Source organism: Ptychodera flava, chromosome 3 (assembly GCF_041260155.1).
Source record: "Ptychodera flava strain L36383 chromosome 3, AS_Pfla_20210202, whole genome shotgun sequence".
NCBI classification, from domain to species: domain Eukaryota; kingdom Metazoa; phylum Hemichordata; class Enteropneusta; family Ptychoderidae; genus Ptychodera; species Ptychodera flava.
This window is the reverse complement of record NC_091930.1, coordinates 45997198-46024923: the sequence shown is the minus strand read 5'-3', so window position 1 is coordinate 46024923 and position 27726 is coordinate 45997198. Positions and strand designations below refer to the sequence as shown.

The following is a 27726-nucleotide window of genomic DNA, read 5'->3' as shown; positions in this document are numbered from 1 at the left end:
CGACAAGAGAGCATCAGCAGAGAGGATTACTTGTCTTAAAAACCATCGACATTTAGGGTACGCTAAAATCCACTCGAAATGTCAATTAGATAAAACTTGTCCCGAAACATCTGCAGTTGAAGCATTTCAAATGTATTGCATTGACAAATCACTCGGTCTTGCATCCAAATAGCGATCTGTATTAATTTTCCAGTGCGATAATTTGCTTTTATTCCCGTAAATTCTTGCACCGTCTCGCAGGTCAGCGCACTGACTTCAATACCGATCTCAGTTGGCACTCGTCAACAAGATTTTTACAGACATAATGCGCGTAATAATACCTAACACGACCCCCGATGTAGTTATTATTTGTGACTACTCACATGTACAATGTGTACGTGTTTGAGTAGAGATATCGGCCAGAGAGTTAGAAAGATACTGCTAGACAGGTAAAATTGGAAAACGAGAGAGAGAGAGAGAGAGAGAGAGAGAGAGAGAGAGAGAGAGAGAGAGAGAGAGAGAAAGAGAGAGTGCAAAGGACACGTCGACTGGACTGGGGATACTGACATGGACAGACAGAAAAACGGGGTGATTGAAACAGGATGCACGGCAAAGCAGGGGGATAAGAATGATAAAAAAATAAACTAGAAACACACCGGTAAATAGTTCTACACACAGCAATTGAAATATACCAGCCAAGATGAGCTATAATGGTAGTCTGTTTTCAAGTTCATCTTCACTGAAATACAGAAATTGACGAATTATTATCTTAATAGGCGGAATTCTGGAAGTCTTGCGAATTCTGACACATCAAATTCATTTTAAAACACTCAAAGGGAGTAATTACTTTAATTCACAGATTTTAGCGACACTATGTTACCCTGATTTTAGCCCATCTCTCTCTCTCTCTCTCTCTCTCTCTCTCTCTCTCTCTCTCTCTCTCTCTCTCTCTCTCTCTCTCTCCGATTTGTAAATTGTTTATCCATTTCTATATGTCCATCTGCTGATTTTGTGTGTGTGTGTTTTCATCTATCAGACCATGTTTAGTGTCTGTTTGCTTTGGCTTTGGAGATCTCAATATTATCATGATGAAGTTGCTGTTTTTATCATAAAACACTGTGAGTAGGCACACCCCGCCATAAAAATGTTGCCTATACATATTTTTTAATTCACATCTGTTGATCTTTTCAGCCAGACGGTCTTCCTACACGTTAGGTACGACTCAGCGGTGACTATAATCCATGCAACAGACGCAGACGACACTGTGTCCGCCTACCTAACCGATTGTTTCGTTCTCATAACTCCAACATCACACCGATGACTGTAAAAAAGATGCGTCATCGCGCCAGGAACCGACTAGCACCTACCTTTCATATTCTTTGGTAAACAACACTAGTTAAAATGATACTAAGAATATCGTGCGCTACCTTTATCGAAAGTAAACCTGAAAATTATGTTTCCAATGTGATAAATCATAAAACACTACCGAAAACGACTTTGTCGTCGCGGTTGATGCTTCTTGCCAATAAGGAGAACTACAGGGCAAAAATTTATAAAAATGTGTGACCATTGTTTGATCCCTGTCTTTTTACTCTTATTTGTATTTTAAGTCCTCGTCTATCGTAAGGAGAACCACGATTGTTACTTTAACCTGGCGTACTCTACAGATATGATTTTTTCTGCTTTCGCATTTTGAATCAATGCTCTCTATCCCCCTTGAACGCCAAGAATTTGGGAGGGATGTCCTGGGCAGTAGGAAAGGCTGAATATTCTGAACTAAAACAAGTAAATATCAGTCGCTGATGAATTGTTTTGGTATGAACAGCAAAACGGCTGACGCTGGACCGATCGACCAATGAGATACAAGAAGACGAACGGTTACAAGAGTGGAATTTCAGTAACATTTAGAAAGTCGGAGAATGCCTACTTTTTCGGACAAAAACATGACACTGGGATGAATTACATCTCCTAGGTAATTGCATTGTGAATTGGAAATCACAAGGTGCACACGTCTATCATTCGCTTTGTTATTTCGAGCTAATGTCGATGTCGTCTGTCTGAAAGCGGTCTTGAGAAATCACACGCGGTCGCGATCTGCACCAATGACAAACAGCTGCGTAGGGCAAGTCTCCCAAAAGAACAAGGCAGTTACTGCCCTCCGAGGTGTGAGTCGGTTGAGTCTTTATACAGGACACTCTATGCTTCATCAAAATTTCTCGAATAAATTCGCCTTGATTGCCTCTCTCACTTTGTGGATTGTCAACGGTCCAGCGTTACGTATGTCGTTTTGAAGTGCTCAGGCTCGCCAATGCGTCTATCGCTGATTTTGTCTTATCCGTTCATTCTTTCTCCTGACATAATACATTCCCTTGTCGTCTGTACATCTCACAACGATTGTGTCTGTCTGTCTGTCGGTCTGTATTCATAGCTGGCCGTCTCAGTATGCAGTATGACTCTCGGGAATTTAGTGTTTTAACGAAAAGAGGAGACGAAACACAGCTTGTAACGTGGCAGTGAACACAGTCGGGACATCGGCCTGTTAGAACTGGCATCGGACATTCTAACAGTTTTGCGTGTCGGGGTTAGCAATGCTTGAATAAAAAATGCTACAGGCTTAACACTTCAATACCTAAAAAAACAAACAAATAAAAAAAAAACAAACAAATAAAACGAAAGAACCGAAATTTCGTTGACGATGTGATATTGCCGCGAAACATACAACAAAACCAGTATACACCCTGCGGGACCCTGTGCTTTTCTGAAAATAGTCTCACCTGATTTTATAGTACCCAGCGATTTGAAATTCCGATAAGGAAGATTTTCTGTGGGTATCTGTGCGTAATTGATATAATAAACTGCTGAAAATATTATAGTTTTCTGTTCAAATTGCCGGTATTAACTTCAACAAAATTTTCGACTATCATGTTCACAGCTGAACACCTGCAAGATCCTCTGCCAACCGCCATACACGCCGTCTCCGCTGATTTCTGACAAAAACGCCTTACAAAGAGTATCACATAGTGGCTAACAATACAGTATTTTCCAACATGTTATGAACGCCTCGACGGAAACACGTTCTGCATGAACTATCTGACCGGCTATTTACCGGTCGACATAGCTGTCACGATGCAGGCTAAAGCGTCGACAGATTCACGAGTACCGAAAGCTAGCCACACGAGGTCCTGTACAGTCTGTTCCGTTCTCAGAACGCTCCAGATGGAACCAATAAAATTAGAGCGGAAAAGGCGCAAAACCCTGATTTATCTCAACAAAAAAGATATCTGTTGGCACAGTTGATTCTGATCGGTGTAGCTATTTCGTAAGAGGCAGCTCACAGATATTATGTCTTGTGGTATGAACGCTTCTCACTGCATGGCTGCCAGTATACACACCGTTCCGAATAAAAAACGCTCTCTTTTTCACGTCTCCAGCGGAGACAGTCTTGTCCGTTCCGTGTCTGTATTTTCGACAGAAATACGAGAGCAATTTTTCGGCCGATTCTTTTGACCCTTGACAGACAAGCACACCGTGATGTACAGAAAGGAATTTGAAGACCGATTACAGATCTTGTCGGCATCGGGCCCATGGATCTGTCCCAGTTGCCGGGTACGTGAACTAATCCCTGCTATACAGGGCACCGAGAGATTTCGGTACGAATTCACAGCAGTTACATTCACAGGTCTGTATCAAGTCTGTCGGGATATGAGTGAACACTGCAGCCGTCTACATGTAACACCTGACTGTATTCATTTCTGTGGTCCCCTTCCGCACAGTTCAGCAACACGTACGTCGGCGTGAGCTGGGGGAGGGAGGGTCCGAGTCCATGTCCGAACAAGCATTATTGGCTCGAAGCTGGCTTACAATGGGAGCTGTAGCCATCGTCAAATTCCGGACCAAGATTATGTACTTCAAAGCATGCTTACGTATTGTAAAACACAAATAACATCCAGTGTGGGACAAATTTAAAACTCGTCCGTTTACAAGAACATATACGAGGAACAGGAAAGAAGAATTGCTAGATGACGTGAACACTTCAAAGCTCAACTTGCTGCATTTTTTATGCATTTTGAAGTATTTTTGCTCTTTCTGTAAAAATAAAGATCGTATTCGCATCCCAAGATGATTTCGTTATTGCCTTGTTTACAACAACCTATATATGTGTGTTGTGTCTAATTCTTCACAAGAGAATTTCAGTCCAGACCGTATAGCATTCAATTATCAACAATAAACATAGAGTAGCGCACGTAAACACCAAATCTCTTGAATTGCCCTGTATCTCAACCAGACTTTAGGGATGATAACGAAAAATAACGGCACTTCTTTCCCAGAATAACAATAGTCAAATATTTTTATCGAAAGTCATGCAGCCACTGTCCGTTCAGGGTTCGGTACCGAGCGATACTATGAACTTAACCGCCGTGTCAGACCAGAAGAGACTCGCTTTGATGTCCGGACAAGGCATATTCTTGTCGCTCTCAAGTGTATACCATAGGTATAGGGATTGACAATCCGGCAAAAAACCAAAGTTTAAACAGGACAGTCTCAGTAACATATTCATATTTAGGACCAGCTGGGAATGGTTTTAACAGCCATGCACGCAATTGATGCAGATTCCCGACCGTGATATTAACTGCAAAATATCTGTCCACGGTAATTTTTACCATGCGCATCAACTTGTCCCAAATGTATCACGTGATGTGTATAGACAATTTAAAGTATACAACTCTTCTCAACTTTCTAGTTTTGAAATATTATTTCCAAAAGTTAGTTTCTGTCCGACGTACATATACACTTTGAAACTCCCAGGAACATGCATGTTGAATTGTCTCTGATCTGGGTTGCAAGTACACGACCAGTTATACATAAATTAAGCAACGCTGGGTAAGCAACGCGCACATGCTGATTTAAATAATATTAGACTGATGACTTAGCAGACGGTTTTTTTAATTAGTGACAAAAAGACTTGCTGCTATTGAACGAAATCAGTAAACGCTCTATGGGCGGCCCAATCAAATTGGCGCTACTAATACATGGCTCCCTGTTTTATGTTTGACGTTGAAGTATCACAGCTTAATTAGTGCTACAATCATAGCTGTGGTCTCAGTATATGATTTGACAGCAAAAACATTCTATGACGAGACAGGGTTTGCGATAACTTGTAGTATTCTGCTAGTTCTGAAACGTTTCTGAGTCGGTTTTCTTGCTGAAACAAGGCACAATACCATGCCAGCAAATATGCCAGAGTTTTACGGCTTGGCTTCCCTGACACGCGCAGGTCGACATTTCTTTTTCATTTCCTTCATAGTTCTGACATGACATCAATAATTGACGCGCAGACATAAGCACGAAGACTAATGAAAAATCTGATTTCATGACACCGGTTTTGTTTGAGGTAACGCAATTGAGATCCGGTCACCAACGCCTGCCTTCGATTCCGGTGTTCAAACGTACAAACATGTCGTCATTCACCGGCAACAGCCCGATTAAATCCAAACTTGTTTTGCCAAGTGATGACGTGCGTGAATTGCAAGCAACGACGAACATGGTGTGAGAAAATTACGGTGCAGAGGCGGGTTAATTTACTACACAGGTGTATCCATGTGATTGGGTTCGTCATCGCTGTTGACGTGATAAAGAGACGAGAACCGTTTTGCAGCGGGTAGACTGGACAGTAAAGGACAGCAACGGCTGCAGGTGTTGCGGTCAGGTACTTAATGTGTGGATTAACCCCTCTTATGTGCCGTACTGTTTGTAGTTTCTTTACTGGGATCAGAAGAAATCTAATTTTTAAACATTGGTGACAGAGACGAAAACATGTAGGCACGTACCGGCGGGATGTTGGCGGCTTACGGGATGTCCGAACCAAAATGCCCCGATCCGTACCCGCTGTCGTATTACAGTCCCCACTTCAAGATTCCCGTTCGCCTATTTTTTCCGATATTTTGACTCTTCTTGTATGTGAACGTGGCACATCGAAAATCCAAACTAGCACGCGAAACCTGAAGTATAATACCGAATAAATGTGATCTTAACATCGTATTCTTACTGTCTTGTAACTCGCCTTCGACTTCCCTTTCCAACAAAATTCAAACACTTTCGAAAATAACCTTGATACTTTAGACCGGGGGATGGAAATTCTAAATACCGCGGGTAACTCCATGCGTACAATATGACAAGTCCGAAGCGTACATGTACTTATATGTTACAGAAATGGAGCATGAGTCGATAGAACTCTTTAGGGTTAGGGGTTTCAACGAAAAACCACACTGAAAATTATATTAAAATGATTTGCAATCGACAACATGTGTATTTCAAATATTAAACTTCAAAAACTTGGCGTATAAGAATGTTAGTAGCGGCGAGGTTCAACGCTTCTCGACAGATACAGAAAAATTAATCAGCCATTGGAAATTTCAATGTTTTAGTGTGCCTACATAGCGTTGTATAATGAAATCGCCTGGTGACAATGTATGATTTCTGAGTGGCTTGTTGTCTGTGTTTCCCTAAACTCCAATGTTTTGAGCTTGAACCGTCAGGGGTTCTGAAGGCAATGGAAATTGTTTGATGGTCTTCAGTTTGAGGAATACCCCGACTACTTGTAGAAAGGATACCCTCAATACTTGTGAAAGAGGTCGCGCCAAGTCAGAATGAACGTCCGCAAGGATTTTAGTCGACAGCTCGCAGAGACACGCGATATTAAAAGGAAGTATGACATGAAAAAAAATGAACAGTTCGTCTCCTGATCCAACGACCATAATAATTTGGGCACGTATTGAAAACAAAAGTCAATTCTGGAAGTAGCCAGACGCATTCGTCAGACTCTTTTTGTGTCACGCTGTCATCGAGGACAAGACAAAGGAACTCTTTAAAACACGCCAAAAATATAAACCGCTGAGCATTGCATTGTCTGGCCAACTTTTTAGGCGAAATAACTCTAATCAAAATCAACTAAATAATCAAACAGTTCCACGGCCTATTGCGTGCATTTTTATTTCAGTGAAAACAGAACAACGGGCTTGAATTTCGTCTTTTCAGATGCAAGCGCCATTTTATGTTGACTGGGTATTAAGCGTAGATTGGCCATTTTACGGAGGTACATCCTTGTCTGTACTATATATAACGTAAATCCTAACCATGCATGTCCCTCCAGTAAAGTATCTGGCGATAGCATTACGACTTTTAGTATACCCTCATTTTTGAAAAAAAAATATAATAAAAACGGGGAATTTCGACAACTGATCAATTATTAGCAACGTTGACCTATTTTTTTCATTGCCTAGTAAAAAGTGACGACAGAAATTTTAATATTTGGCAAATGATCCTATTCGGACCATTCTCCCGAACTGAACTTGACACTAGTTCACAGATAGTACTATTGTTTGGAAACTATCTCATATTATTTGAACCCAGAGGTTAAATTGGAAAGGTGAATTTTGAACACTTACGTTGGTGAGTATTTTTTTATCCGCCGGAGTTAATCTCTCTCGTTACACTCAGCCTGTCTGGCGTCGAACAACAAAAATCGACTGCCACGCCGACGGTACAGCGGCCATCGCATCGATCTCTGCATGTAGAACCACACAGACCGGCCATGGCTTGCATCCGTCTAATCCCAGCCCACCGTGAGAGGACGCTCGTCCACACCCAATGGTCAGGCACTGGAGGAGGATTCCAGCCGCGGCTGGTCGCGGCGATTGGTTTGAGAAACGTAGATAGGAAGCTTGCTCCAATTTCGATCCTGCCAATTTACACATGGCCGCTTATTATAACGCCGGCATGAACCGGTAAATGTTTGCAGAGAGACAGACAGAACGTGACAAGGAAATTGATGCGTGCTACAGAACGAGGCTGACTGACTCTAACGCCAAGCGCGCCCTTTTTTCCCGCTCGATCGTCGACATATTCCTTATTATTCCTAACTGTTTTCCAAAAAACCAAGGTAATATGCAATATTTCTTAACTGAGTTTCTCACTTTTCCTCTTTTGCTGCGTAGGTGTGTGATTGCACAACGTGGATTTAATTTTCGGAACAGACGGCGATTAAATTTAAAAAGGTTAATAAACTTTTGCAGCAATGGGAGCGTGGACAATGTATTGTGCATCGGTGTAAATGACATCGCTTCCCCTTTTCATGTACTATTACAACGTTGTCAAAATCCTTTGCATGTTCCAGACAAGTGGAGATATTCGCGAACGGAAAATTTGTTCCTGCATAACTAAAATGATCCAGTCACCAAGCTTTGACGGGAAACGGAACCCTAGTTTGCATGAATAAAACAGGCACTGGCGAGAAATGGAAGCCCTAAAAAAAGACCAGGCACGTAAAAAATAATTGAGACGGTGGTGGTTTTTCCATTTTTGAAAGCCAGAGCATACTCCCAAAGCGGGCGTTGGAAGACCGAATAAAAATTTAATGCCATGGTTTTGCACTGATACGAGCCTTTGAAACGTGATTATAGCTATGTTCCGCTATTTTCTTTGCATTTACTCACAACATTCTCCGGTGTACAGCCGTGGTGATCAGATATTAACTATCGCCATATCAGCAAGGAAACAAGTAAAGTTGTGGTGGTAGATGGAATTGAGATGGGGGAGGGAGCGCAGAGCGACGAGACTGGGAGATACCGCTAGATATAAACTTGGGAACTGCATACACAATTTATATCAATGTAGCTGCTCGGCATGCAATAATTTTCTTCAATAGTGTTAAATGGGTTTTGGAACACACTACCCGCATGTTTGTCCAGAAAGCCAGTACAAACAAAGAACGTCTGACTGCTATCGTGTTGTTCAGAAAATGGACACTTGCCAGAGAGGTTGTCCCAAACCCTGACAACGCACTCCAGATTTGCGACTTACTGATAACGCGGACAGTTTTACTGGTCCGTTTTACTGGTTCGTCCGAGAGAGAGGCAAAGACAGACAGACAGACAGAGATAAATAGACAGAGAGAAAGAGAGAGAGGCGGAGAAAGACATGACTGAGAGTAAGTATGTAGGTAAGCAGATAGGTAGGTAGGTATTTAAGCAAGTAGGCAGGCTGGGTAGATGTATATGTACGTCGTTGCAACGCACACTTTCCTGTTAGGGCGCCCCCTGTGTCCGAGTTTCCACTTCTTTCTGACTATGTATCTGTGAAGAAGAAAGTGAGGCTGAGCTCAAGTCCTTACTTTCAACGTTTCCAAGAGAGTCTTGCGGCGTCTCTTCCATCTCGCAATTTTGTCACGTAAAGTTCAGTGACCTTTCATCATCTACCCAGTTTCAAAAATCGACATGGAATCTATGTCTTTTCCTATCCATATATAAAACACAAACATGGAGAATGCAATGTCATAAGTTTGTATTCTGAAATTCTCACAATTTATATAGCTGGATATGTCTTTGTGGAATGGAACGAAAGTTGACTATGTTCAGTATTTTTAGCTGGTTACAACTGTCCAGTGCACTTTTGACCAACCCCCCCCCCAAAAAAAAAAAAACCCCAAACAAACAAACAAAAAAAACCAAGAACTTCAGAAGTTTCTCCATGGCACTATCTGAATAAATGTGAAAGTCGTTGGCAAAACTTTGATCGACGATACGCTCACGGTAAATTCAAAATTGATGCGAAAGGACAACACAGCCACAGATTAAAAGCATGATCAATACTGTTTAAAAGGTCAAAATGGGGGAAATTAATCACATCTTTTCGCATAAGTAATCACGTGTTGGTCATTGAAACTCCCAGATACCCTCTTTAAGAAGCCCTAACAGATACTTGGTGAACCAAAGCTCTCCGACATTGAAACTGTAATATTCTCCCTCCAGTCTGATAAAAATAACATACCTCACATAGAGCACTGCCTTGAAATGAAATAAACCTGCCAAGTGGAATATACAACGTGACCGTCAATTCGTTTTTTCGGCTGACGCAGCTACTAGAGAGTTGCCATTCGATAAACAACTTGCTGGCTTCATCGTGTACAATGCAAACAATACGGCAGACCATGTTACTTTTATCGAAAAAAAATGCAACATGTCTTCCTGTTCTTGAAGTAAAATATAAATATTTTTGGTGCAATATATTTAGGCCTACTGTGAGTGCAGAATACCGCGACAGAATGATATGCAATGTTTTCATTCAGAAGTTCTATGGCTTGTATTATATGAAAAGTGACATGTGTTTTTATGACAATTTAACAGTCAATGGCAACAGTTTAAGGCAATAGTAATATTATATATAACAGCAATAGTTAAGTGATAATAAGGTGACCTTGTTACTGAAAGATCATTGGTAGGTAATTGAGCGCTCACCCTAGTACAAGAACAGAGGCTCATCAAACGCTCTCTCGGAGTCCACTATGACAGGATACCGTAGTTGGACCAAAGTGTTGGTGACTGTCGTACCGACCATGGGACCCTCTTCGTTGCAGGATCGAAGTTATCGAGCGTGTTAAAGGCATGTACATGCCACACAATCAATAGACTCCCGTCACCATGTGGCGGAGAGACTGTGGACACAGACCACTACCATCTGGTGCCGCATCCACCCAGCTTTAAAAAGGCGCCCTCAATATTTAAAGTTTGAAATTACTTCGGTGTACCGTATATAAACCGTAGACGACCGTAGGTCTATGGGTATTAAAACACCATAGCATCGTCCGACCTGCACAGCTTGGTTACGTCGAAGCAGTATATCCTCCCTGTTTTGAGGGAGGGTTCCTACCCGAATAAAAACCCTTGTCTTGCAAAGTAGAAGCCACAAAGGCCTGGTCAGACATATCTTTGTAGGTTCTGTGGTTCAGACAGCAATGACATATAGATAGAACGATGCAATACATTATCATTATACAATATGCATAAAAATATATGTACGGGTCAAATAGTACAATTGTATTGTCAAACGCCTTTTAAATATTTTTATATATTTACATAAAATACAGAATATATTAATATTAACCAAACACAGAGAAAAGAGCTACAGTTCACAGCTGCTAATGTTATGCGTTGACTGCCTGTGATTTGTTGACTTCCATTCGCAACTTCGATACGCAGACTCAATTTTAAAAAAAACCAAATCAATAAAAGCGAAGGGCGAATACCATGACATCCACTAAGCACCAAACACCTTCAATCTGCGAAGCCCTCTACGTCAGAAGACAGAAGAGGATGGTGGTGCACCGAAAACGAAAGAATCACTGTACAATTTCCTGCAAAAAAGCGCCAAAAAACAATCTGGAACAGAAATCTCGTCTACGACAATCTAATCTGACAATTTCACAAACTTCGTCCTACAAGGTTCCACTTTGATAGAATCAGATTTGCTTGCTTTAGTCATCTGTGCATCAAACACTTTGATGCGACAATCGGACTGCCGCTGTGATATTATTTTACATGTAAATAAGTGAAAGATTTTGTCACCTACAGAACAATTTCATGCGTACTTTCCGTACAATATACGTCTATAAATATTACATTAAAACTTACAGATCAGAAAGAACGACAGTGAGACTTACATTCCCTACTTGGGTCCTCTGATTTTTTTTCGCCGAGTCCCTATGACTTTCAATTGCAATATAGCTGTGAATGAACCTTATATTAAAGCTTATCAACGTTTTCATCCCACGGTCCGGACCACAGCGGATCGAATCCAGAGAGCATGTACTTTGTACTCACACATGCGCAGTGATTCCCCGGTGATTCATTGGAGAATTGTCTGAGTCTCATAAATAGTGGTGTTCCGTCTGACCCCGAAACCGCAGAGGTCAGCCGCCAACGGTTACTGCTGTCTGTCAACATAGACGAGAGAAATTGCGAACGACGCTTCTCACTGGCTGCCGAACTTACCGCGCGTGACCAACTCACGTTTGCGCCTTGTTTGATTCCCTGGCAGACGATCCCTTTTGAGGTCAGCGTTGCCCTTGATAAGGTCGCTGCGTAATTATTGTGGTGACTCAGAAAGACAAAAAAAGTCACACGTGTTCTCGTAAGTCGTCGACATTTAAGCAATTAATATGACTTACGATCGGTCGACATGGTACGACACACAGACACGTGACAATTGGTTATTCCTGTACTCAGTTAAACAGCTTTAACGACACTGGAGCAAAGTGCAGCGCAAACGATGATCAAATTTAGAAACACAGAAGGGTATCTTCTCATCTTCTGCCCTTCATCTCTCCCTCTCTCTCTCTCTCTTCTCTCTCTCTCTCTCTCTCTCTCTGCAACTGGGAAAATCTATACCATTGCACAGCACGACTCCATCGCCCTGAGAATATTGTACAAAAAATGGTCAGCATTTTTGAGATAATGATCCAAAATTGAACTATTGAAAAGTAAAATTCAGCCGAACGCTGAGACGTGGTCTCTAAGATGACGTAGAACTTGAAATATAATAATGATGAACATCAACCTTTGACCAAACGAGCTACCAGGAGACTGCTGATACCAAAATGGCGACTTGGACAAGTTCGCCAGCTGCAATGGTTCTACTCCGGAATAAAAGGACGCGATGCGTACGCCGCTCTACATACTCAGTACGCCCAAATAATCACGTGATGCCGGTACAAACAAACCCACATGTGTACTGAACGCGTATGGAAATACACGTACGTCTGTGCGCGTTTGCGCACATGGCTTTGTTTGTACCGTGGTCGATTCGAATTCCGGGTTTGGTCTATTGCAACCAAAATACCTCCGTCGTCTTAAATTATAACTCTACATCCACACCTTACGGACATAAGTGTGTAAGACAAGTCTTTTACAACGCTGTGGACGTTACGGTAAGCATACCTACAGTGTGGCGAGAAAAAGTTTGGCTAGATGCCCCCGAGTGCAAATGACAACTTCCTATGTCAGATAGTGTCTCCAATGTACTGTAACATTTGATTAACGCAAGTCTAATTCTGTCAGATATTTATGAAGGCTTTTTTCGTTGCAAGATAGCCGAACATGCACAGAGTTTTGTTTTCATGTGTCGAACCCAGAACATCGAATCAGCATATGTGTCGTGCATCGGCCATTTGTTGGGTTCGGAGTAGCTCGTCAAGACGAGACTTTCCTCATGGGTTAATGGATGCGAAGATATGCAAGGCAGTAAATTAGCGAAAATAATTTTTTTCCTGTCCAAAATCATCCTGTTCAACCGGTATTCACAATTCGCAATATCAAACTGCAGAAATCGAAATAGAGCCATACACACAGTCGATGCGAAGTAAGTTATATTTGTTGACCTATATTTAAAATCGCCAATGGCATAGCCGTACCACAGAGGGCTTCAATTACCTGTTTCAATTATAAATAGACATCACCCCTTCTAAACGTATGCTGCATTTTATTTTTCGCCTGTTTCGAGAAAAAAAAAAATAGGTCGCGGAACACGGTACAGGCGATTTCAAGTCATCAGATGCAACGCCATTGGCTAATAGCCCGATCGGATCATGTATGATTTTTTTAAACGTTCGAATGTCTAAATGCGGGCATGCGCAGCTCTAGGGTGACCGAAGATCGGACATATCGTCGGGTAGTCAGTCGGAAGAGATCAGAGAGCACATATGGTGATAATTCTACATATTTGACAATGACTAAGACCAAAAATAAGCCAGACTTGAGGGAATGTTTGATTACTGGAGACATTTGAAGTATATAACCTTACTGACAGACACGCCCGAGATAGTGGGCAAAATTGTTGGGTTTCTCGTTTCGGATAACCGAAAAAAAAATCACCAGACAATGGAATACATACAGCACGATATTTCATACGCCCTTCCTTGCAACATATCACACCACGTCATCGAACTTGAAAAGATGTTGTATTTGGAAGCCGAAGTGTCCCCGAATCGAATGGTTTTCATGCTAAGGCGTAATGTGTTTTCGGTTAACAAACACTCAAGGAATAAGGTAGCCGGTCGGGATCTGTTTAATTTTATATTATTATTTCAGGTTGACCCATAAAGAAAACAGCAAAATTCAGCAAAATTATCTACGATTTTTAAAAATGAGAAAACAATTTTCGAGTCGAAGGGTTTTAAATAGGGTAGGTAGGGCTTACGGGAAACGTTTTTTTTTTGGCCTAAATCTTGCTTTGTGAGCCCAAAATGAAATTTCTGGTGAAGTTGCTATTTCTGTTATGTAAAAATCAGGTATTTAATCAAAGGCAATGCTTTAGCTGCCTTGGAATGGCAAGTCAATGATAGATGTCGTAAACACGAATCACCGTTTTACGGCGATAATCACTCAAACGTTCTATACACCAAAGTTATGAACGCGACGCTTTTTAAATTGTATTTAATTGACAAATAGCACAAATCACGATTCCTTCGACTTTGCAAAGATAAGCTGGATCACGGTGAAAGACGAAACTTTCTTTTAAATTTGCTATGCGGCTTCAGAAACGAAAGTGGGCATTTTCAGGCAGCAACCTGAGCGTTTTCGAAACATTGGATAAAAATGCGAACGTCGTGTAAATGTCGGCTATTTATTTTCGCCCTACGCTGAAGATCTCGTGTAGAAATATGTAGCGCCACCTTCCCAACATTACGACTACTATGATCCGTCTCCCAAATTGACTTGGCCAGGTAATGTGACCGTGTGATGGGTTGTCATGGCTAACACGAAACCCATTACGAAAACACCGCACCAACCAGGAAGGATGGGAAAACACATGACAGGCCACGCTGTGAACCATCCCTCACAAGGCATCGCCTCTTGAAATTTCAACATTTGCCAGAAAAATTACTTGCGACACTGCCCTCTCCAGATAATACACAAACAATCACAGCCCTAACGGTGTCTGCTCTCCTTGATACTAGGTAGGGTGAGGGATGGCGGTATACCGCCTATAAAGACTTTCCAATCGTACGGACGGTTTATGTACGCCTGGACGCGTCGTTGTGTGACCAACATTATTTTAATATTGCGCGATTGCCTCGATAAATTTCAAAAGATGTCTCGGTGACTTTCAACATCGTTTTAAGGTCAATGGCCGACTGAGACACTGGAACTGACATGGTTTGATGTCCTACAGAGGGCGTCATCTTACCAACTGATATCTCAGGTATCTGCTGCCGGTCATACAAACAATATTGAGAGAAGACAGATCTTAACAATTTAGAAATAATTAATACAAACACATAATGGGAAGTACGTTCTGACGTACCAAATGGCAGGGCTCAGGTCAAAGGTCATCGTATTGCTCCCGTTTTAGTCTATTGACAGACTGATGCACCCTGCTATCGATAAAAATTGCAATTTCTGATAATATTGTGTGTCGTTTGGCGCCTTTTCGTAATCTGACCACAGTGCTTGGAGATACCCTTTGCACATGCGTGGGATTCGTCGCGCATGTATCGACCCTTAAAAATGACAGTATACGATACAATACATTAATAAGTTTTGTCTCAAATAGGGCTAGCATCATAATGAAAGCACCTTCAGGTCGTCTTCTTAGATAAACCAGAACGTCTTCCGTATCCAGTATCAGAAATTCAATTCTGGCGACAGACGACCTGCCTCTTGATACGAACAGAGAATACAACATTTTGACGTCTCGATCGGACTGTCCTACACAAGACAAATGCTACGCAGGTCCCCGATGTCGAACACGGGTATAGGGTACATTCGTCAGCTGGTACCAGATCGATCGTTGTGGAAATGAGGCTACCGTACGATTGAAAATCAGTGTGGTTGGAACAATATATATATATATATATATATATATATATATTATATATATATATATATATATATATATATATATATATATATATATATATCCCTCCGTCTCTCCCTCTCTCTCTCAATCTCTATCCCCTCCCCCCCTCTCTCTCTCTCTTCTCTCTCTCTCTCTCTCTCTCTCTCTCTCTCTCTCTCTCTCTCTCCTCTCTCTCTCTCTCTCTCTCTCTCTCTCTCTTTCTCTGCCCCAGCTTGCTGCAGGCATTCATTGTGATAACTCTCAATTTCACGTAAGAGAGACATGTTGGCGTTTACTTATCTAGTTATTTGCATGTCTATTTATATATATTTATAATGTATATATAATTTATATAAATACGTAATTTACTCTCCTCTTTATTTATTTATCTATTTATATCTACGTTTGTTTGTTTGATATAGTTGTAGAACTACTGGCAATTCAGTTCACTGAACCAATGAATTGTTAAAAGTTATCAATTACCTGGTTTCCCTAATCTGGGATACAAAATAAATTTGCCAACGATTTAAGACGGTGTCTGGCCCGCATAGAGATACATTTGACAGCTATTGTAAATTCAGTGAAAACTTTAGATGTGTGTCAAAGTTGGTGTTTATGAATGCCAGAGTCTTAACATTTCCAGTAATAAATTAAAGTGTGGATAAGCAATAAAAGAGGCAATCTGTAACCCGCTTCGAATTCATTATACAGAAAAGAGCATTGGTCTTTGTAACATTGCCCTATACAATGTACTATGTACAAAAGAGACCTTACCCAGACAGAACGCTTATAAACTGAATGTAACTTATAAACGTTTGTTCGTACTTTACTGAAGGTTACTTTATAAACTAGTCTCTTCCATTATGAAAGGAAAAAAAAACGTCTGGAGTCGCCAGACTGATTTTCAGACTGGAGAAGTAGTTCGGATCCCATCACATCGTACACTGCTGTGTATTTGCTATTCAAAATGGCCGCCATGGTCTTTGTCGATTCGTTTGCAAAATGTTACACTTTCAATTTTTCACCCAAAAAAGTGAGACGAAGAAAAGTTAATTTTCTATTTTGGTTTCAAAATGAGCGCAATTAGGCAAACTGTCGATCAAGTCAGTGCGGTAATGCTTCTAGGGTACTGAACATTTGTAACGCCAGCTCTCGCCGACTTTGTTTCGGTTGATCTGGTCAGGGGTCCCTCCAAGCAGTAAACTGACAAGACCGTATAGAACTTTCCATGACTTATAAAGCAGAATCTAAAACTTATTACGATCCGAGTGGCACGTCGATTAGTCCGAGATAGTTAATTCCGCCCTGTCTCATTACTGCTTTTCCTATGTACAACATGATTCTTGTCTTCAACGGACAAATAGCTGGATCCTTTGATATCCTTTCATATTATTTTGTCTAACAAAAACAAGTGTATCTTGTAAATCTTCCGACCAAAGTATGACGAATTACAAAGCATTAGGCATGCCAGACCAAAGTATTGTGTGAATTGCGCAAAAATTACTGTCGGAAAAATGAATTCCAGTCCACACTAAAATTCAGTTTTTGATAATAACATCGAAAATGGAGCACAAACAAGGCTGTGCTAACAAGATCAGTATAAGATATTTGGACATGATATCGGAAGTAGGACAAAAAAACATATTTTACAGTTACGACAAATAATCGGAAAATGCATCTGACAGATAGCTTTACACACTGACATATTGTATTGATTAAGAAATCGGTATATGTTCGGCATATCGAAAGTTTCTGATCGAGGTATCGATCAGATATCAGTCAGGCAGATCGAAAGTGAAAGACTTAAACTTTTGCTCTAACTTTCCCTAAGGAATCTTTCAATCACTCTCTTTCAAAATCAAGAATAAAATAGGGGGTCACCATGCAAATTTTGGTACTAGAGAAACAAATTACCCAAGATTTACCGATATTAGCAAATCAAAATGGCCGCCATCCCTGTGTTAACTCTATGGAGAATTTTTCGAATTTCGAAAAACTAAGCCGGTGAAAAGTTTTTTTTTCACCAAGAGCTTTAAAATGAACCCCCACACGTGGTATATCAGAAGAGAATTGTAAAAGTTTGAGAGTCTGAATGTCTGTCCCCGAGGTGCGTTCTACCTTAAGCAAACATCAAGCAGATATCTGTCCAATTTAAGAAACGAGCCTCTGTCCAACAGTGCCATCGCATATCATGAAATATGTGTTTACACACGTGTCCTGATATGCTATAGGGAGTAGCACACGAGAATATGGTTGATGCAAGCAAGTCAATATACCACAGCAATGTTTAAAGTGTAACACCTATCCCATCTCTTCCCGTTAAGACTATAGTAAAAGTTTTCAGATAATTCACAACCCATCCGCCCGTCTTCAACTGTATGAAAAACTTTAAGGAATAGACAAGAAGCAGTTGCCGCTAGAACGACGTGTACTCATCTATGCTATATAAAAACATGGACTACAAAATAGTAGTTTTCAAAACAATTGTATTATTTGACAGCATTGGAGCACAGAGGGTATATGTGATGGCGGTACACTGTGTTTACTAGATCGAGTGTGTGGCAAATAGTCGGCGACTTGAGCAGCGACGTACATGCACGGATATTTAGCCTGGGTGTACTGTTTTCAGCACCGACATTCGCTGATTTCACACGATGTCCTACGCTCTGCGCTGAAAACACTGGTGTATTTAAGCACCGTGGGCACGTTCGCGCGTAAGTGGCTAATTTCAAGTTAATTATCCACCCGAACAGGAGTTCAAAAAGCTATTGATCCCGCGCAATTATCTCGAAATTTCGGGGACCTTTCGCTGTCTGCTGCAAGCTGTAAATGCGGTAAAAATGACCAAAAATTTCGCAAAGGAAGTGATCGGACGATCCAGGACATTCAATGCAAACGCTAAATTTGCGACGGCTGCATTGTACAATCGTTTTCTGCACAAATGAAAGTATCTTACCCCCACGCGGCTCTGGTCAGCTCAGCCCAGGCAACGGCACGACACCATGGAGAACGCCAACAAACCCACGCCCGATCGTCAGCCGAGGAGTTGTAATTCACCTGGGTAACGCACCGTCCGGCGCCATTATCGGAAACTCACACAAACACCGGAAGTTGTCAGCTTACTGTAAAAATAGGAAAGAAATGCGAATAATATCCAGTTATTATATATCCAGAAATTTCACACAGCGACCGAAAGTAAAGTAAAAAAAAATAGAAAGCTTGCGCGTTCTTGCCGAATTCGACAGACCGGACATGGCGCCAAATATCAGTCTGCAGACACCTGTGTAACAATGCGCTTCGAAATCGATGCAGACGCGATCGCGGTGACGACCATCCTCGTGGCTATGTGTCTAGAGTGCAGACGACACCGAACAGACGATAAGCCATGCATAAACATTCAGTGCATGGTTCTGTCTACCTGACGAACCTTAGATGAGGATCAATTAAGTGGAATATAATGAATGAAAATAAGTCGCGTTTGCATGAAAGGTAACGTTTACACAAGAATAATCAGAGCTTTTAGATTTATACGGTGAGTAAGGCTGCAGTATCAAGGGCAAAATGTTACAATAATCTGAAATAGAGAACTTAATTTCAGTTTAAACAGCAAACAAATTTAATCATTTGGCCACTAATTTGTGATAGTGCAAAGCCATGGCGGTTTTACGTCTTAAAACGTTGCTACTAGAACGGCAGACTTCACTCTCTCGTGTTTCTTCAACCCAAAGATTTCATGAATGGTTTGAATTCGTCGTGTATTTTTTATGAGAAAATAATTAATTTTGAAGAATAATTATTGCCTTCATGGACGGAAGACTAGCTCCGAGGTATTATTGACCGACAAGCGTTTGGGAGACTGTAGGAAATTACAGGGGTTTGTGAGTATATGATGTCATATCTGACGAAAGTTGTTCTTATGGTTCTCATATTGGCGTTGAATGATGACGGCAAACACGTTCATACAATATTTGAACATATTTATGGCAAAAACACACATTTTTTATGTGGTTTTGTTATTTATACAGAGACAGAGTGACAGAAACACGCGATGGTGGGAGAAATTTCGCGCGGAAGGTCTCTTGGTAAGTCCGTGTAGTTTATGTTTAGATTTAGCGCACCGACCGCTATACAGTAACATTTCAGAAAATTGTCAAACGATCACTCTTGTCGAAATGAATTGCATTTATGGAAATTACTCTTGTGGTCGTTTTGATTCATTTATCAAGTCGGGGTACATGTAGTTAGACGCACTCCGATTGGTAGAAGTTGTGATACACAGAGAAGTCGTTGGATGTAGCGGCTACTGCAGTGATCGTCTGCTCATCCGGGGCAGAGAACTGAGATGTTCTGCATATCACAGCACCATGCAAGCTTACGAGTGCATAAATCTTTTCGAACGACAATCCCGGTTAGTTTTTCTCCCGAACGGAGTCAGTGTCAAGGGCATGCAGACGCTATCGTTCTGGGGTACTACCGGCGGTTCGATGCCACGATTCCGATGCAAAAGCGGCCATATTTGGTAGAGGACCTGTCCACAACCGACAGGTCGCATCAGCTCAGTGAAGACGTTAGCGATGGTGACAACACACGGTAATGAAGAGGCCGCAGTCTTCAAAAAGCGTTTTTATTGAAAAATTTAGCTTAAGATAATCTTAAGTAATCTTAAACAGGTGATGAGAACCCCTGTACGGAATGTCCAAATATTTTAAGATATTTTTACCCCTTCAATAAATCTTTTTAATTATAGAGTTAATCCGACTCTGCGAATGTCTTTTAGATGTCAAATAATCTGCAGACGTCATAACATGGTCAGAATTTTTACTTAAGATGGATTGGAGATCAGCTAAAATTTACGGCGTAAATGAAAGACATAAGATTGACCAACATGCATAACAAAACAACAAATTACATTATATTCGATGGCGACGTAGGGAGAGCTTGGTGTTATGGAATATTGCCTGTCTGTAAAAAACAACCAGCGGCAAATACGTAAACAGAGAAACTTTGGCTAATAGTAGACGTATTAGCTGAAATCAACAAAATGCTCTAACTTGCTCTAATGCTCTGATCTTGCTATTTTGATTAAATTTTAAACCGATCGCCGTTCGAAAGCTCTCCCATCGCTAAAATCATTACTTGGGAAAGTTTATTGGGTACACCGCGTTTTGGGTTTGTTACACGTCTGATGGAAGATATTGCACGCCCTGTTCATCCATCGTCGGGGACGAGTCTTCACACAAGGAAATCCCTTTCCTTCGAATCTCAAAAATATATCCATGCGCTTCCCTTGCATCCTTGCATTGACATAAACTAGAGGGGCATTGTCATTTTGTCCCTATAGTATCATGCAATTCTTCTATACCATACGCGACATGCACATAGTCCCTTTACTTTTACATAGAGCTATTCGATGGCTATCACTGAAAACAGCCTACAAAACTTTCGAAAACGAATATATATATATATATATATATATATATATATATATTATATATATATATATATATATGTATATATATGTATATATATGTATATATATATCGTATATATATCGTATATATCGTATATATATCGTATATATATATATATATATATATATATATATATATATATATGTATGTATATATATATATATATATATATCGTTATCGGTATCTAACCCACATGATATTGATGACCGACAATGAAAAGAGGTCCTACTTATCACGAATAGCAAGATCTGTTAATCTCGTAATTAGTTTATGATGGGCCTGCTTAGCCTAATCCCCCTTTTTCTACATTATGATTTGTTTGTCTCTTAAAAATGTAACAGGTGATTTTATGTTCCCGTTTAAGCTAGTTGGTGACTTTAGACGATAAATAAGTTCAGTGTCGCTGATGAGTGTCGTCCATGTTGCCAAAACTTTCCCGCCATTTTACGTTCACATTTTTTCATATTTTCCTCGTCTCTGCCCTTTCATGTTTTCCTCGCCTGAACTTTCCGAAATAGTGACGTATTTTTGTCGGTACTAATTTGTTACCATTCTGGTCGTTTATCTCGCAAAGGTAAGATATCAAACGGCCTCCAAATCGCGGATATTTCCAGAAGAAGTTTTTGGAAAGTTTCTCTAGAATGCTAGGCGACTACGGGCAAATGTATTATCCATGATCCAGTGACTTAAACTTTGGAGAGCAATAGACTTGAAGCATGTACCATGACAGTAATTCGACAGCATCGGTAACACATGCTATTTTAACAAACGTATCAGTATGTCAGTGTTACCTTAAATTAAATTTTTACTGTGTATAGAACGCACTGCTATCAGAAACAAGCGAAGAGCACGATAAATTGCGCAAGTGCCTCGCAGGACTGGAGTTTGCTGCACGGAGAGAGCAGGCTTTGGTCGTTGCACAGAGTCGGTGGTTTCAAGATCTGAGACACGGCGTGAATCGTTCGGTGCGTACGCTGTTTTCACGATGTCACACTTTGTCCTTATGATGTCATTGGCTGGAAAACTGCCAGTAAAGTCGATTCATTTTTTGGCGTCACGCGGAGTGACAAGGACATTGGAAGGAGTATTGACCTGCCTGGGTCGCAAAATACAATTGTCAGCAGAGTCTTGCGTTCCCTGAGCCGACCTTTTTCTAAATTAGTCCAAACCTATTCTAGCCTACCGGACACCGGCTATGGAGACAGTCAAAAAATGACGACGTTATAATATTTACAGGACGCGGCAACATATTCTAGGCCCGATGAAGTCAGATACACGTTCATTTTGAGCGGGAAAATTGCGAATTAATAGCCTTGCAACAAGCTGGGAATCTCTGAAAAACTGACTCGGCCGACCATTCACCCAAAAAAAGCTCAGAACAGAAGGGAGCAGAGCAGACGGTACAGGAATTGGCGGCATTGCAGTGGTTTCTATCTGTTGTTTAAACTTCAAAAAAAAATGTCGTGTCACTTGAAGATTTTCGTTCGCGAACGCAGGAAGGAATCAACAATGCTTTCCGCCTTATTTCTGTCATTGCTGAATATCAAGGTTAAATGCATACCGAGGAGACGATAGTCTAAGAGAACCATGGGAATAGTTGTACACAGAAAATGGTAAAAAACCACCAAGTCATGTGATGTCAATAACCAGCTGAGATTGCGGCGAATCTCACAAAACATAACAGATCTAGAACGACTTCAACGATATCAGACCGGTTAGATCATTCAATTTTAACTGAAAGTCTAGAATAAATACTTATTTGATAATCTAATTTTTAAAAATGACTGGCCTTTCCTCTGTCGACTCATGGCTGCTATTTCGGTAATGCATCAATCTGGATATGCCGTTCGTTCTTGGACCAACCAAGAATGAAAATGTGGTCACTCCATACTGTTCGTTTTTATCTCACTATAGTACGGCACTTCGTCGAAATCGATTTACTCGTACCTGATAATTACTAAGCTATGTATTATTCGTCACATTAAGCAATTTAAACACCCAAACAATCTCAATCACGGACGGTCCATTTCAAAAGTTTGGCCGTTTTAACAGTTAACTTTTCATGCACCTACCTCACACAGTCTGCCATCAGCTGATCCCAACACTCATTCTATGATATCCTACCATCGCCCCAAAACTTACATCGACCCGGGAACCACAAATGTATCGAAGTTTGAGGGGCTGTCCGAAGTTTGAAAATGTTTCCCTATTCCGGGCAGCCAGCGAAGTTTGAAAAAATCTTCAACCGTCACTGGCGTTTGATAGAGGGCGTAGTCACGGGTGTTGCAGGAGCAACGCGATGTTGGGCCGACGTTGACGAGGCTCCGCGAAGCACCGAAAAAGTGATCAATGATTTCTAACCCTCCTGGTTATTCATCCTCGCTCTGTTGTCCTCGACATTCGTTTTCATTTTAGAAAAAAAATTCAAAAACTATGCTAAACAAGTACCTGAAACAGATTAGAGCTACATTAAGAAAATGTAGGACTGCTTATTTACTTTTAAAAGTTAGCTTTTATTCTCAACTTGCTTATTAAGTTTGCTTATTAATATTCAGCGACTGTTGAATCCAGCTCGGTGCAAACAAGATATGGACATTCGCATTACCTTTGGAAAACTAGAAAACAATTCATCGCGCTAGATTAAAATTCTTAATTAAGGGTGTTTCTATTCGCTCGATATCTTGCAAATTCTTACTTGTTTTGAGGGACTGACTTAGCTTAACATTATAGCTTATTTTAAAAACTGACTTACATCCGTCTATCTGTCTGTCTCTGTCTGTTTGTCTCTCTCTATCCCCCTCTCTCTGTCTCTCTCTGTCTGTCTGTCTCTGTCTCTGTCTGTCTGTCTGTCTGTCTGTCTGTCTCTCTGTCTGTCTGTCTGTCTGTCTGTCTGTCTCTCTCTCTCTCTCTCTCTCTCTCTCTCTCTCTCTCTCTCTCTCTCTCTCTCTCTCTCTCTCTCTCTCTCTCTCTCTCTCGAACATCGCGCAAATTCTGGTCTGCAAGGTCGCCTATCAATCTCTGTCACCATCGCAGCGTGAGCACGACATCCCATCCGTTACACTGACACTACTCAGCTGAGAGACTGACAACCACTTCCGTTATTGTTATTACAATTACGGACGGTAGATGACTGACTGCAGCGTCCGCGCTGCCATTTCGCAGTCAACACGCATGACATGTTTACGATTTGATGTACACATTCTACGCATACCTGCTGTGACGTCCCTTTGATCGTCTGCGGCGGCGCGATGTGAACGCAGCGCTGGTAGCGGAGCTTGCGCGCCAAACAATATCGTCTGTTCACAAGTCATGGATGACGGCGCTCCTTCGCCGAAGGTAAATAACGCAAACACGGTGAAAGTAATTGGGTTGCTCACTGCATTTGACATTTTTCATTTTTAATGACAAAATCACCGATACTGAGAGTCTGGCCTCCCTCTTGGCGTGATACCTGATGTACACTTCACTGAAGGCGTGCATTTTGTTTCAAATATAATATCAGACCGATTCTGTAGGGATTCCAAAGTATAGTATACTTACGTGTTTATATTTATATTTATATTTGATGTTAGTTACTAAAAAATTGTCGTCTGGTTATTTTGATTTATCATGTTTATTTTCACTGTAGTTCCCCAACATTTATACTTTTAATAAACAAAAAGATATAATCCCAAATTGAAAATTTTCGTTTCATAAAGGCCAGTATTACTCATTTTGAAGCTGATTTATAACTGAAACGGTGATATTTCACTATTTGTCAGAAAAATTTTCTGATGCCGCCAGTTGGAAACACTCGGGACTACATAGAATAATTCCATCAACAAGTCCCGCGAGATGTGGCAGATTGACGAGAATGAAGACGAGAATAGACAGCGTGACCTGCTCGAGATATCAACGAGGACACGCTTTGAGGTGAATCCGCGAACAATACGACACACAGACACCCCATTGTCGTCGAGGACTTTGACCTGACATGCAAATGCGAGGTTTTGTCGCTATGAAGTGAAGCCGGCCAACACTTTCAACCTGTCAATATGGAGCATGCGCAGACAATTCACGCCGCACGTTGCAATAGCATTCTCAGTATTTTCATTTGATTGCCTTGTATTACTACCACAAAGGCAAATGTCAGCGATATTGCAAGCACACGGTCTCCTTTCACTCAAATTATTTTTTTTTACTTAACTGTTGATTAAGTACCCTGCCATTGGTATGCAGACATTAAAATTATTCATTCATGTATTTCTACTTCTCTACCTTCCTGGCCACGCATAAAAAACATGGCAAAACCGAAATTTCTCCCATACGTGCACTATTTTCTCTAATGAAATACCAGAAATTTCTATTAGCATGCTAAATAATGCGTTCCATATCAGTGTATAAATTTTTGTTTATTTTTTGAAAAAATATTAAATATTACTTAAGCCAACCATTCACTGAATCGTTGAAAAGTGTCAAAGTTACATATACAGCTACAGTCACTTCTGACACTTATTACTTTACTTCACACTTGGATATTTCTTACTTATGTGTGATGTATTTCTTAATTTGTATGTATGTATGTACATATATATATATATATATATATATATATATATATATATATATACATATATATATATATATAATATAGTTGCATCTATCGATCTATTTGGATGTCTGATAATAGTATCTACATACATATATATAAGTGCGTGTGATTATATGAGAGACATATTTAATCAACGTAGTTCTTAGTGTATATATATATATATATATATATATATATATATATATATATATATATATATATATATATATATATATATATATATAAACAAATTACGACAAGTACAAATTAATGATATCTGTCACTTAAGTTTCAAGTATCCCCCAATCTTCAGACAGAAGTGAAAAGATCCTTAGCTCTACACTCTCATTAATATGTTTTTCAAATGAATGACATATCAACATAAAAATGAGAGGTAGAGCTAAGAGTCATTTCACTTCTTTCTGAAGACTGCAGGATGCATGAAATTTAGTAACCGATATCATTACTTTGTACTTGAAGTTATTGTGTTATTAGTTGTAACGCTCTACTTTAGTATTGAGCAGTGTAATTTCTCACGAGGACATCTGAATACTTTTATATATATATATATATATATATATATATATATATATATATATATATATATATATATATATATATATATATATATATATATATATCACATGAACTGGCCCGTATCAACACCTGTGTGACATACACCAGCACAGGTAAGAAATCCATATTACCTCTGTTGTACGTCATCAACCGGAACTTTTTTCCTGCGATGGTACCGTTCATATACGCAGACCGACTTCTCGTGATCGATGCCGTGCTCTCATGACATTTTTACAAAAAGGTGTCTGGAAAAATCCATACATGGAAACATAGAAGGCATTGCCAACGAAATTTTGAGTCGCTAAAACTATAGCTATTCCCGAGAATCGAATGGGGATACCGTCGATCGTTTTATTTTAATGGCTCAGTAACTTTGGGCCTCAAGTCGAGTCGTAAGGCTCGATGTGGACGTCGTACCTGGCGACCCCGATTGGCGATAAACCCGAAATCTACACCTCAACGTTAGTTCAACTGAAGAAATAGCACTGAATAATCTTCGGGAAAACGACATAGGAGGCAGAAGCATAAAGTCATTCGACTAACAACGATAAATGTCCTTAAGGTAGTATGCACCTCGAAAGTGAAAGACTTAAACTTTTGCTCTAACTTTCCTCAAGGGATCTTTCAATCATTCTCTTTCAAAATCAAGATAGGGGTCACCGTGCAAATTTTGGTACTAGAGAAACAAACTACCCAAGATTTACCGATATTAGAAATTCAAAATGGCCGCCATCCCTGTGTTAACTCGATGAAGAAAAATAAAAATTTTCGAATTTCGAAAAACTAAGCTAGTGAAAAGTTTTCTTTCACCAAGAGCTTTAAAATGAACCCCACATGTGGTATATCAGAAGAGAATTGTAAAAGTTTGAGAGTCCGAATGTCTGTCCCCGAGGTGCGTTCTACCTTAATCACACAAAATGTTCCGTAAATTCTCCCTCGGAATCATACCTGCAGCGTAAGACTGTAGCGAAGATATAAGTCGAGCTGTAGTCTTCACTCTGCAGTGCAGCACTGTTGAATCCGATGTATTTCTAAAACTGACTCAGACAACACTCATAACAGAACAGAGTTTCCGTCAAGTAACAATATTAGGATGTATCTACGGGCGAGATATGTGTCACTGCAAATATTAAAGTCCGTTTTAGACGAAAACATTGACGTCCGAGATCGGGATTGACGAGTTGACACAGCACTGAGAGCGTTGTGGCCACAGACATACATTATATTACCATGCCCTGCCGGTCGCATTTTGATTGGTCGAGCTGAACCACGTGACTGACCACAAATATAGAAATAACGGGCGACGCGCTGACCATTAACGTTTATTTATGGGCAAGGGCGAGAGGAAAGCCAAAAATTAACGGGCGAGGCTTGCCGAGCCCGTTAATTTGGCTTTCCTCGAGCCCGCGCCCACAAATAAACGTTAATGGTCAGAGCGGAGTCTGTTATTTCCATTATATT

The 27726-nt window shown here is 40.5% G+C and overlaps 1 long non-coding RNA gene across 2 annotated transcripts in view; it reads right to left on the bottom strand.

Moving 5' to 3' along the window:
- Positions 1 to 27726, bottom strand: part of LOC139130129 (uncharacterized) — a 141841-nt gene that overhangs the window by 70749 nt on the left and 43366 nt on the right. For both annotated transcript variants that reach the window (XR_011551796.1, XR_011551797.1), the window contains one exon: positions 18605 to 18770. This is a non-coding gene — a long non-coding RNA (uncharacterized lncRNA). The remainder of the gene's footprint in view (positions 1 to 18604; positions 18771 to 27726) is intronic.